The sequence below is a fragment of the Gavialis gangeticus genome, unplaced genomic scaffold, assembly GCF_001723915.1.
Source record: "Gavialis gangeticus isolate Ggan-Ray unplaced genomic scaffold, GavGan_comp1, whole genome shotgun sequence".
Classification (NCBI taxonomy): domain Eukaryota; kingdom Metazoa; phylum Chordata; order Crocodylia; family Gavialidae; genus Gavialis; species Gavialis gangeticus.
The window spans coordinates 104,300,077-104,313,694 of record NW_017728992.1 but is presented as its reverse complement, the minus strand read 5'-3'; positions in this window follow the sequence as shown (position 1 = coordinate 104,313,694).

The window sequence follows — 13,618 nt, the reverse complement described above, 5'->3', positions numbered from 1 at the left end:
CTGACAAGAAGGGAGTTCCCCAGCCTGTAGGTATGGTGCCGGTTGTTTCTCCCCAGGTGCATCACCTTGCACTTGTCAGTGTTGAATCCCATCCTATTTTCATCTGCCCACCCCTGTAACCTGTGGCCCGCACTGTTCAACATCTTCATCAGTGACTTGGATGAGGGGGTAAATAGCACCCTGTTCAAATTTGCTGATGACACTAAGATGTGGGGGGATGTGGGCATGCTAGAAGGGAGGAATAGGCTGCAATTGGACCTAGACAGATTACAGGGCTGGCAGTGTGGGGATGCAGTCAGGAAGGCCAACCGTACCTTGTCATGCATCCACAGATGTACACCTTGCTGGGGTTGTTTGACCCCAGTACTCTTTTCTGCCATGGCAGGGGGTCCGAATCGATGATCTGCTCAGGTCCCTTCCAACCCTAGAAACTATGAAACTTAGCACAGTAAAGCACAGGTGCCAGTAGCCCTGCATCCTCACATGCTGGAGCCAGCAGAATGGCTGGCTCTGTTGATGCAAGAAGTGCAAAGCAGTTGTGCAGCTCCAGGAAAGCCATAACCCTGGTGCTGCGCCTCTTTGGGCCAGAGACAACCGTCATCCAGGCAACCCCAGACTGGACTTCATGGTGGTTCCTTGGTTCCGCCACTCTGTCATGAACCATCAGGTGGAGAGCCTGAAAGTAAGAGTCCAGCTTCTGCTCCACATCCCTAATGGAGTGCAGCCACTGGACATTCCCTAATCTGGCACTCCAGGGCCTCCACGACTGAGCACACCCCACAAGGGGGGGTATCAGTGCCCCCAAACCCAGCTGCCTGCACTCTTGCTAGGCAGCCTCCACAGGGAGCCGGGGGCTCCGAGCAGAGGCTGGGGCTGAGGGTCTCACCCGGGGAGGGGGCAGGAACTGCAGGCTCTGTCTGGGTATAGCTTGTTGCAGCTTACACCATACCCAGATTACTATGAAGACCAGAAGGGAAACTATTCTGCATCTAAGTCATCTGGATGAGAGAGTAGTGCAATATTGCTTGTTATCAGTGAAAAATCAAGCAGACCCCTAGCCACTACAAAATAACCAACCACTAATCTCAATACGCTTATCTTGCTCCCATCCTCCATTATTTTCTTACTTTTGTCCTCACGAGCACTATGAAAAAAACAAAAATTCCCCAAACTAAACAGAACAAAGTCTGTGGTAATGAAAAAAATACTATAAAAACTGGTAATAACAAGGAGGTTCTGATAAGCAGAAGCTTCTCAGCCATGGCTTGTTTCCAACAGATAAACATTTAAATTTATACTGCATCTTGAATTGTCTTGGGAACAGCCTCCTGGCCAAAATGTTGACATTCAGAACCTGCAGGTTTTAATTATCTCTGATAAGACAGTCAATTTAGAAAGCAGTGTAATTTAGGTGTCTGAATACTACTGGTCACCTGGAAAATCACAATGAATGCATCTTTCACAGAGAATTCCATCCTTTGACCTCTGGCTCCTTTCCTGAGCAGTAATGCGCAAATTATAGTTTGCTTAGCAAAAAGGCATCTCTGAAGAAAAATCTGAGAAATCAAAATAAAACAGTAGGGTATTTAAGTGAAAAAGAAAGCTTCTCTAATTCATTTTCTGGTTGAACAGTCCAAGAAAAAACAGTATATTTGTCTGCAATTGCCACAAGGAAAAAAAAAATCTGTTTACCTATATTTTCCACAATGCAGTATGAGATAATACAGTTATTTCTTGTTACAGTCAATCTGATCGAAAATTGCTCTTCTACTGTCATCATATTTGAGCACCTGAATATTCTCTGGCTGGTAAAAAGGAATGAATATTGACTTTATCATCATGACCACTCTCTGCATAAGCACTGTGCAGCATACATGTATGTACTCTACACACACACACACACACTCACACACAGTTTCAAGTGCTATATTTTTGAGTAAGTTCCTAGTAAAGCAAAAAATTCAATTGACAGAATATTCAAAAAGAAAAATATTCCCAAATTAATCAACTAACACATGGACAACATAAAGTGGGAGTTTCCAATAGCACTGATTTTTCATATTTCTCATTGGCTCAACATGTTTACAGAATGTAATATTTCTAGCTTTCTAGTGGGATGTAATGATTTTAATGACTGACTGACTATAGGCTGGTGGATTTCTGGAAATAAGTTGGAAACAACAACACTGTAAACAAAATGAAATAAATAACATGAACTTAAAATGTTTACCAAATGCTGGCCTGCATTCTACTTATCTTTCATCCACACATGATTGCTTAAAGCATTTTCATGCTAGACATCTTGCATTGAAATGGCAAGCAGCATTCATACCCAGTGTCAAACACCTGTATGGACACACAAAATTGTTCCTGCTGAAGTTGTAGGTTTTTTGTTTATATGCTGAAATGCCAATAATGCACCCTTAATTGTAAAAACTACATAACGGTTATCCACTTTAACTCCAGTTACTTCTTTTCAATGCTCCTGTCTATTTTTTTCTAATCACCCCCTAAAGCACAATTGGTCTTTTCAATCTTCCTTTGCATACACCACCTGTGGCTTGTTCACAAGATAGCCAGCACAAACAGAAAACATGAGAAGTGCTGATACATCACCACTAGGTGGTAGCAGTGGGTTTTCAGCTATCACATGTAGTTATAGTGCTGCTTCGCTGGCAAAAGTTACCAAGGCATACATGTTAATTTTGTTTTCATTCTCTAATAAGGCGCTTGGCAGGATTTCAAACCCAAATTTTATCAGTTTGTGATCTGTTCATCATCTTTTGCAGTCCTGGATTTCATCTTTTAAGTTGATCTAACATGGGAAGAGCCACATGGAGTGAAAAAGTGTAAAATGCGGAACAATGCATTGCCCATGTATCAGTTACAAGGAGTTCTGTATTACAGCCAGTGACTTGTAGCCAGAGGAGAAGTAGGCAGTGCTTCACACTTGGGGCATCCATAGTTTCTCTGCCCCTGCTTAACTTGTCAGATGTGACATTTTTTTAAAGTAAAACATTTATTAATATGTCTGGTGGCAGCCAATGCTCTTTGGGCTAGATAGTTCCATTTCAAAATCAATATTGGTGTTTTCATGTTTGGAACAGACCCAGTGTGTCATGGTTGGGAAAACAGACCCACTGGGTGGTTGCCTGGAAGTTATCATTAATGCAACAGAGCTCTGTCTTTAAAAAACAAAAATATATAATCTGATCTAGTTTCTCAAGGTAGGAGAAAATATTGAATCTAGGTAGAATCTCTGTATGCTGCCATAATGTCATAATTTTCCAGGTGCAACCTGACAGGAACAAACTCAGGATTTACATAAAGCAGCAGAGCCCATATGCAAAACCTCTGAATTTTTCTCTCTCTTCTCTACTTGACTGAACATTTTCTAGCATCTTATACCCAAAAGGGGGAGAAAATAAAGTGTTTCAGGGCTGTTCATACTGATTCCATGTCAAACTGCTTTAGATAACAAGAGTTGTTCCATACATATCTATGGTATGCAAATAACCTACCTGAAAAAAGAATACTTGCAACTTGAAACGATTTGTAGGAGCTTTGCCTGTCCTGCCCAGGTCCCACTTTTACCTGTGTAACCATTCTGCAAGGCCAAGGATGGCAGTAACAAGGGCTGAGATCAATTTTAGGGGCTTCACACAACTTTTCTGTCTTGGCTTAAACCCCTACTCTGAAACCTGGAAAATAAAAGCTACTTGGGTATTCCAGTATGAACAGACTCCCATCTCACAAGTATTACTAGAACTATAACTGGATTTACTAAAAGTCAAGGCAAAACAGAATGAACACATTATCTTGGGAAACCCCTAGGCTAGGGACAGAAGTTACACATAAACTAGTATAAGTGATCAGGAACTGGTTTAAACCTGTAACTGAACAGAAGCTCAGTGCACATAAACCAGTTTCAAAATGGCTGAAATTTGTTTACGGTAAACCTGGTTGAATGTAGTATCAGACTTAACTGATTTGGGCCACACGGTTTTATGAAACTTCTGTCCCAGACTCCTTCCTGGTTCAAGTTAAATCACAGTCCCCCAGCATGCTTTACAGTTTTCTTTTATAGCGTACGTATATACTATAAAAGCATAAACTTATAAACTTTATAAACTTTACAATTTTGAAGGGAACCAGTGCACACACAACCCAACTAACCTGGCCCCTTACATCCAAGCTGCTAAAATGCAGATGAAACATGTTAGCAGAGTCAAAACAAACAAAGTTTCTTAACGAATGGAATATGCAAGTAAAGGTTGCAGTTCTAAGTAATCTGACCATGCATAGCAATGGGAATATGCAAGTAAATATGGTGGCAAGGGTGTCACACAGAACACATACACATTTATACCTGAATACAGGATTACAGCCCCTGAAAGTGAACTCTGATGAACTGCGTTCATCCACTAGAAGTTTTCGCATCTTGCTGTGAACTGTATTATGGGTGAAGGTAAGGGTGATGTTCCCATACATGAGCTGTTCATTAGCCAAAGCTAATCCTTTGATTCAAGTTTTGTTCTCATTATTAGGCTACCCTTCTTTCCCTTACCAAATGAACCATAAAAATACACATGTGGAGTTGACTTATAATCAGACCCTCAGGGTCATGATTTTTGATTTTGCGTATTTTTATGCATGCAGTAAAAATCCCCAGTCAAACTTTTTTCAGTACTGTTTTTTATTTTATTATAGTGCATTTAATTCTTTGGGGTTTTTTATTTAGTTGTTTGATCTCCTAGGGGATTTTGCAAGGGCAGTAGCAGTTCAAGATCTGTCTGAAACTAATGATTTTAAATTTAGGAGAAAACAGTGTTTTTTTCCTAAAAATTGAACCAGAAAATGAAGAATTGGCTTATATGCATGGTTGACTTATAATTGGAATATTATGATAATGCACCTGCTAAAGAAGTTTAAGGCATGGGTAGGGGCACACATTTCCCAGTTTTGTTTGTTTGTTTGTTTAGGAAAGTATCCTAATGCTGAATATATCTCATTAATCCTATCTATTAGTCAAACACCTGAATCATCAGCTATACAAATATACTTCCCACATGTCAGTTGTACTGTTGAATAGCAGAGCTGCAGTGATACAGTCTTGTGTATTTTCCTAAGGCTATAGAAACATTTATCAAAAGCCAAATATCTCATGACACTGTTTGTATGTTCCTCCATCATGACTAGATTGTAACATTTCAGTTCAGTAGCAGTAATGAGGCGTTCATGTAACTGCACCTGAGTTACATCCTCATTCATGTAACTGCACCTGAGTTAAATCCCAGGTGCTCAAGCCCCAAAATCTCCAGCAGAAGCTAAAGGAAATATTAATGAGGCCAACAGCATGAGGCATGATGATTCTTTGCTGCAGTTGGGCTCTTATTTGGGTGTTGTCCATCCACACATGAACTCCTGGTTTGAGTTAAATGCTTTCTTCCTGAGCTGGCTGGATGCACACTAGGCTTATAGGGTCTAAAGCCCAGCTGAAATTCACTGAGCCTAATACCTCACTACTTTGCAGCAAAGACACAAGTCCATGGGACCAGATGCAATGCACCTGAGGGTGCTTAGGAAGTAGGCCTATGTGACTGCAAAGCCTATGGCCATTATCTCTGAAAACTTGAGGTGACTGGGAAACATCCTGGATGACAGGAAAAGGGGAAATACATTGCTTATCTTTAAAGGGAAGAAGGAGAATTTGGGGAACTATGGACTGGTCAGTCTCTGGAAAAATCATGGAGCAGGTCCTCAAGGAATTCATTTCCAAGCACTTGGAAGAATAGGTGTTTAGGAATAGTCAGCACAGATTTACCAAGGGCAAGTCATGCCTAAGCAACCTGATTACCTTCTATGACAAGATGACTAGCTCTGTGGATGTAGGGAGAGCAGTGGACTTGACTTTTGCAAAAATTTTGATATGGTCTCCCAAAACACTCTCACAAGCAAGTTAAGGAAGTATGGATTGGATTAATGGACTATAACATGGATAGAAAACTGGATGGATCATTAGACTTGGAGGGTAATAATCAATGGTTTGATGTCTAGTTGGCAGCTAATATCAAGTGCAGTACCCCAGGGGTCTGTCCTTACACTAGTTTTATTCCATACCTTCATCAATGACCGGGAAGATGGGATGGAGTGCAGTTTCAGAAAGTTTGCAGATGACACCAAGCTGGGGGAAGTAGCAGATATGCTGGAGGGTAGGACTAGAATTCAGAGAGTCATCAATAAATTGGAGGATTGAACCAAAAGAAATCTCATGCAAACATTTGCACAGAACAAACCCATGTACTGGTACAAGCTGGGGACTAACAGGCTAAGCAGCAACTTTATAGAAGAGGCCCTCAGGGTTACAGTGGACAATAAGCTAATATAAGCCAACAGTGTGCCTGTGTTGCAAAGAAGGCTAATGGCATACTGGGCCTCATCAGTAGCAGTGTTGCCATCAAATTGAGGGAAGTGATTGTTCCCTTCTGTTTGACACTGGTGAAGCTACATCTGGACTACAGATTCCATTTTGGGCCCCCCTCTACAGAAAGGATTTAGACAAATTGGAGTCCAGCAGAGGGCAATGAAAGTGGTTAGGGGGCTGGGGCACATGACTTATGAGGAGAGGCTGAGGGAACTGGGCTTGCTTAGTCTACAGAAGAGAAGACTGAGAGGGGATTTAATAACAGCCTTCAACTACCTGCAGGGTGGATCAAAAGAGTATGGAGCTAGACTGTTCTCAGTGGTGGCAGATGAAAGAACAAGGAGCAAGTTGCAGCAGGGGAAGTTTAGGTTAGGTATTAGGAAATACATTCACAAGGAGGGCATTAAAGCACTGAAACAGGTTACCCAGAGAGGTTGTGGACTCTCCATCCTTGGAGGTTTTTAAGACCTGTGTGGACAAAGCCTTGGTTTTGTGATCTAGTTGGGGATGGTCCTGCTTTGAGCAGGGGGCAGGATTAGATGACATCTTGAGGTCCCTTCTGTAGTGAGCAAACTGAGTTAAGCTAAGGCTTTTAGCCATAGTCCTGACCTTCCTGGAAATAAGCAACAAAATTAAACAGAGCCCCTGCTGTGGCACTGGGAGATATGAATGCTGTGATTGGGCACTGGGTGAGCAAGGCACAACAGTTTCCCTATAAGGAATGTGGCTGGCACAGTGCCAGGGGATTGGTGCATCATATAAGGAATGCTGGGCACCGAGCCAAAGGAGTGGGAAATTTGGGATGATAAAAATTACAAAAGTGATGGACAAACAAAGGAACACGTGTGTTCTGTGTTGCCATCTTGGGGAGACAGGAGCAGCCTTGGACTTCTCGTTTGAAGAACGAGGAATCCAGAAACTAACACCCCTTACATCCAGCAGAGGATCTGAGACTAGTACCACCGAAGGTTGCTGTTGTAACTTCTGAAGAAACGGCTTGCCAGGTCATATTATGGGGAGGAAACCTGTAATAAAGATTAAGTATTGTTTTTAAAGTTCACTTGATACCAAATCAGATGAGGGGCTGTGTCAATCCTTGGGGGGCCCTGGCAAAAAGTATCCTAGTAGTAACACTTTCCAACCCTAATTCTCTATGATTCTAAACTGTCTGAGGACGGAGTTTCCTCTAAATACCTTGTGACATCTCCTCCCCTTTCATTTGTGCCCATACTGTCAAACAAGTTATCTCACAGTTCAGTGGGAAGAAATCAAGGAGCAGCTCTACTTATCATGAGTCTCCTCAAAAAGTGCTACTGACAAACCTAGGCGGGTTGCAGCACCAGTGAAGGCATAGTAAGAATGGCATGGTCTTGTAGTCAGGTTGCATTCTACCCCTGCAGCAGTTCTGAGCAGGCTATCTCACTCATTTTAAATCTGTGTATATATAAATTGCTTCCAGATATGCAAATTCACTCATTAAATCTTCATAACATGTAATAAATGAAGCAGAACAAAACTTGGCCACCATGTAACTGGTTGTAACTCAATGGCTAGAATGTAATGCATTGATATTCAGTTAAAGCAAGCAGCTTGTAAAATTTTGTATTGAATGTATTCTGAAGAGTAATTAAACTCCCAATAGGAAGCAGTGCTTGTTAAATTGGGTGTTACCACCAGTTATTTAAGGCTGATAGTGCTACATTGTTTTAAGCAGGCTGTTTTTATCTTCTTTATAGAATGAGATTATCTTCCCCCTTTTGTTCTTTTCTGCCTCTTGAAATGCAGTCCTGAGTGTGTGCCTGAATCTACTTTACATGCCCTTATGCAGTGATGCACATATCTGAGGTTGTCAAAAGACAATTGAACCGATAAGCAATAATGATACTCTTCCATTATTCAGGGTCTTCTCTGCCATCCCTGCTAACATTGACTAGTGTTTTACTATGCAACTAGCATTACTGACATCACGTAACTGCTCGCAGAGTAAGTCACTCCTCCAAGTGAGTAAGCATGGCAGAACAGGGCTCTTAAGAATTTTTCATGTAGGTAAATATTCTTGTCCTTGTAAAAGTCAGGGGACTGAGACCTACATATATCAGTTAGTCAGGCAATGACTAAGCTAGGAATAAAAGCCATGTCTTACAGTAAAACCATTAAATAATATTATTTATGATTTATATTACCACCATAGTGCCTAAGCCTAAGAGCCTCAATCAGGTACCAGGATCCCATAGTGTTCAGCAGCATACAAAAGCTGATCAAAGATGGTTCCTCTCTTGAAAAGCTCATGCAACCTATCAGAATACTGTTTTGCCTACAGTGTAATACTGTAATAGTGCAACTGGATTTTCCTTACTGATTAGAATTTTCATTATGAAACACCTCACAGAATAAATGACACCGTGTCTGATCACATACAGAATTTATCACTTAACTCTGCGTTGTTCACATTATTTACAAGTCTCAAAGGAGCAATTGAGTGGAGTCGGCTAATTCTTCCAAGTGGGATTAGTACATCCCATGAGAAGGCATATCATTTTACCACTGATCTCTCAATTTTTTAACACTGCAGTTACCAAGGTTTGTAGGTACTATACATGCTTCATTTTCTCCCATTTCAGTTCTAGGATCACAGTCACTGGAAAGAATTTTGCATCAGTATACAAGTGCAATGGTATAAACTACATGGTAAGCAAAATAAGTTGGCCTGAGACCCTATATTCACAAGATTGCCCACATTTGAGTCCTCAGTCCCAATCTTTGACCCTAGCTGTAAAATGCCCACCTGCAGAAACTCAAGAACAACAAAGAAGCCTAGCTAGGGGAAGACATGCCTGGCCTAAAAACTACTTTCTATCTGTGCCCTTAAATTAGATTGGAGTCACTAGGAGCCCCATGAATCAACACAGCCCAAAAAGCCATCCCTAGTCTTCAAGAACAGTACTAAGCTTGCCTTGGCAGCTCCAACAACCTCAAACCCAGTCCAAAGTTGATGCCTAAAAGCCAGACCACATAAGATTGCTGAGTGCCCCACAAACCCAAAATTTGAACCTAGACTCAAGATCCTAGCTGTTACAATCCCAACAGCAACTGAGCTGAGCCTACTTATAGCAGCTGTACCCCTGAAACCATGCTTATGTCCCCCAGTGTGTGGGACATAAGCATCTACCTGGCCTGCCACTTACTTCATGGCCCCTTCCTAGCTGTCCCCTCATCCTTGCTTCAGCAATCTCCCAACTCCAACCATCAACACAGCCCCAAAACCTTCCACAGTCCTTAGCATTAACATTTAAAGCTAGCTTGCATAGGTCCAGCAGCCTCAAACCCAGCTCAGAAGATTGACCTCTTAAGAAGCCAATCTACCCAACACCCCAAATCTTTCCCTGGGCTGCAGGGCAATCATCCACTTGCACTACAACTGTCCTCATGACCCCTTCCTGCCTATGCCCTTATCTTAGCTTGAGCACCTTGCCAGGCCCAGCCATCAACACAGCCCCAAACCTTTCCTCACTCCTCAGCTTTAGCTCAGGAAACTCCAAAACCCTCATACCCAGCCCTAGCCAAGAGACCCCTAGAGGCCTGAGCACAAAACTAGCTTGGAGTTACCCATCCTTAGAGCTTTCACATCAACAGCTGCTGCAAATTCTACAGGAGCAAAATGGAGCCTTCCTACAGTAACTGTCCACAAAGGCTTGCCCAGACTGCAGACATATGCTCCCTTCTGCTCCAGTGGGAATTGCAGCACTGACTGATCTTGCACCTGATTGTGAACATTGGCTTTATAGCAGCTCTAAAGAAGTGGTTTTCAACTTTTTTTCATTTGCAGATCCCTAAAAATTCAAATGGAGGTGCAGACCCCTTTGAACTCTAAGTGTGGGTATTCACATGCTTTTGATTGATCGTAGTCATCTTCAGGGATCCAGGTTTTCTGTTTCCCACAGAAAAATGGAGAAAACCATGGATTTACCCCTTTGCCAGAGAAAAACATGGATTTCTCATTTTACCAGAGAAATCCTCAGTTTTTGCAGTTTTGCAAAGAGTTCTCCGCAGGCTGGCAAACTTCCAGCCTGCAAAAGGCTGGGAGGGACCAGAAGGAGGCTGGTCGGGCAGGGGGTGCCATGTGCATGTACATGACCACCAGGCAGCCTGGAGAGCAGCTCCTACAGGTAAGTGGGAAGGGGGATTGAGTCCCTCATAGGAAGGAGGGAGGGACTTAGGCAGGGCTGGGGCTGGAGCTGCTGCCATGCTGGGTGGTGTGTGGGGCTTGTGGGGGTTTTGGGGGGGTTATCAGAGAATTTGCTATATTTTTATCAGGGATAACCAGGATCCCTTATCTTTCATGGACCCCTTAGACATAGTCTGCAGACCCTCAGGCATCCACAGACAACAGGTTGAAAACTACTGGTCTAGAAGCATGATATTGTGCTGTGAGGCGAGGAAGTTTCCTGCCTAGGGCTGGGGCTGTGTCTGAGACAACTGGAGCCACCTGGTCTAGCTTAAGTGTTAAAGACTGGGGAAGAGTTTCTGACAGCATTGATCATTGTAGCTGGCAAGGTCCCCAAGCCAAGCTGAGCTCGTAAGAAAGTAGGGTTCTTGAGGACAATGGTGGTTCAGATGGATGCTTATGGGCTGCAGCATGTGAGGGTTGAAGGAGTATAGCTGCCAAAGGTGGACTTACTTGTGCTCTAGTAGTAATCAATATAGGGTAACGTGGAAATGTTTGGGGGATGTATTCATTGGGGCTGTAGGGTGCCCCACCTAGGTTGAGTGTAGAGGTAGGAAATGGTCCTCAAAGACAAGACAATGTGAGTTTTGATGTCCTGCAACAAGTTAAGTTTAAGGAACAAGGGGTTGCCACAAGTAGGCCTCCTTTTACTCCTGTGGGTAGTAGTCTGGGTTTTTAATTAGTTTTATTTTTATTAACACAACCACATAACCATATTAGAAACATTAGAGAGAGCAAGACAATAAATACATGCTTTGGGTTACAAGCTATGATTGTCTGTGTAAGTCTTGTGTACTTAAGTCACTTTTCATTAGCTGTTGTTCAGAAGGACAGGCCTACATCTCCTGTTTCTTTCATGTTCTGGTTTCAGTTGTGCTTTATACAGTAACAGCTCTGTTATCCAGCATCCCCAGGCCGTGGGGACTTGGAGAAACTGGAAGTGCCGTGGTGGGCACTTCTGGTTTCACTTTATCTGACAAGCCGGCATGCTGGTTAGTGGAGCATGCTGGTTCATAAGATGCAGTCTATGTTGCAGTATAACTGTGGTGCCTTACTTATGTGGGCCTGTTGAAGTAGAGGACTAACATGTCAACCAAATGGTATAAAAATCATTTTTAGGGAGGCAGATGGCTTTCTCCATGGTGAATATGTAACCTACTTTTCCTTTCTCACATGTTTGGCAGGGCTGCCTGTTTCCCTGCTCTGGCTAGTACTTTGACAGCTACTGAGGTGAGGTGGATGCATAGAGATTTGCAGTAGTACCTTAGAAGAAGCTTGGGAAGTATCTGTAGAAGGAAAATTTGCAGTGAAAGTGGGGAGCCATGAGCCAGTTATTAGTGTGAATTTTTTTTTATATAAATAACCAGAAACCTTTTACAGAGTGCTGTTCCACCAGTTAGCTATGGAGGTACAATTTTGCATAAGGCCCTTCCAAAATAGCTTAGACTAGAGTATCATTTGGATGTTTTGTTGAGTCTACATGGAATGCAATGTTGGTGCAATGATTTGACCAATGTTTCTCTCCTTGACTAAAAGGAGGCATCAGTACATGGGTGCCTATCCATTATTTTGATTTCTACCTTTGAGTTCTGTACTTAAATCTCTCTACCAGGCCTTAGTATATGTAGCTTTGGAAATGTTCTTGTTGCAGGGTTCAACTAAGGCAGAATTCAGTAAATAGTGTCCTTTCAATCATGGTTAGAGACTGAATAAAACAGTTTTTCTTGTTAAATTGCAAAACTTCACAGTTGAATATACTGAAATTTATCTATTACTCAATATTTAATTGACTGCAGTGGTCACCAACCAGTCAATCAGGATCACCCAGTGGATCCTGGAGCCTCTTGCAGTTGATCCTTGCCTGGGGGTGTTAAGCACGCATGCATGTGCGTGTATGCCCCCCCCCAGCCCATCAAGTCAGTCGGTGGGGGAAGTGAAGAGGCAGGGGCCAGACTGAGGCCCCCGCAATGAGGAACAGAGTGCAGAAGCAGCCTGGTAAGTGGGGCCATGGCCATGCAGGTGGTGGGAAGATAGAGCCTAGGCAGCTCGTCCAGGGGCGGGGGTGAGGAAGGGGGTGGCTCCTGCCACTGTGTTTACACTGGCAGAGGCCCTGGGGGGCAGGGGAGCATATGCCCCCCCATCTGTGTCCAGTGGAGGTGGCTGCTGCTGTGGGCTGAGTTTTGTGCCCCGAGACCCACTGCAGCTGGCCTGGGAGCAGCCTGATGCCACATGCATCCTGCCCTGGGCTGAGCCTTGTCTCCTGCCCATGTGGTGACCAGACACATATGGTGTTGGGCCACTCCTGGGCCAGCCCGAAGTGGGAGCACAGATCAGAGGGCATGTGCCCCCCACAAATGCAGGGCAGTGCAGACGGCTGCAGCAGTGTTGAGAGGGAGTGGGGCTGGAGCAGGGGCAAGACCTGCACAGCTGGGGTGGGATAGAGCCACGAGCAGCTCATCGGGGGGGTGTGGGGAGGGGGGGGCGCATGGCCTGGGAGGCCATGGGGAGGCATGTGCCCCCAGAATTGCATGGGAGGGAGTGGGGTGGGTTGCAGCTGCCAGCTGGGGCTGGGCTGTTTCCAGCAGAGGTTGGGGCTGCACTGCAGTTGGGCTAGGCAGCAGCACTGAGAGAAGGGCTATAGGGGACAGCAGCTACCCAAAAATTTGTTGTAGCCCCCCCAGCCCTCTCCCAGTGCTGCTGCTGCCGCCTGGCCCATCTGCAGTGTGGCCCCATCCTCTGCTGGGAATAGCCCAGCCCCAGCCAGAAGCTGCAGCCCGCCCCACACAATTCCAGGGGCACGCAACCCCCCCCCCGTGCCCTCCTGGGCTGCGTGCTGTGTGGGGCCTGCCCCTGTTCCAGCCCTGCTCCCTCCCTCACTGCCGTTGCAGGGGGGGGCAGATCAATGCCCCAGTGGTGAGACAGAGTGGAGCTAAGGCTGGGCCCTTGATCTGCCCTGCCTGCCATGGATC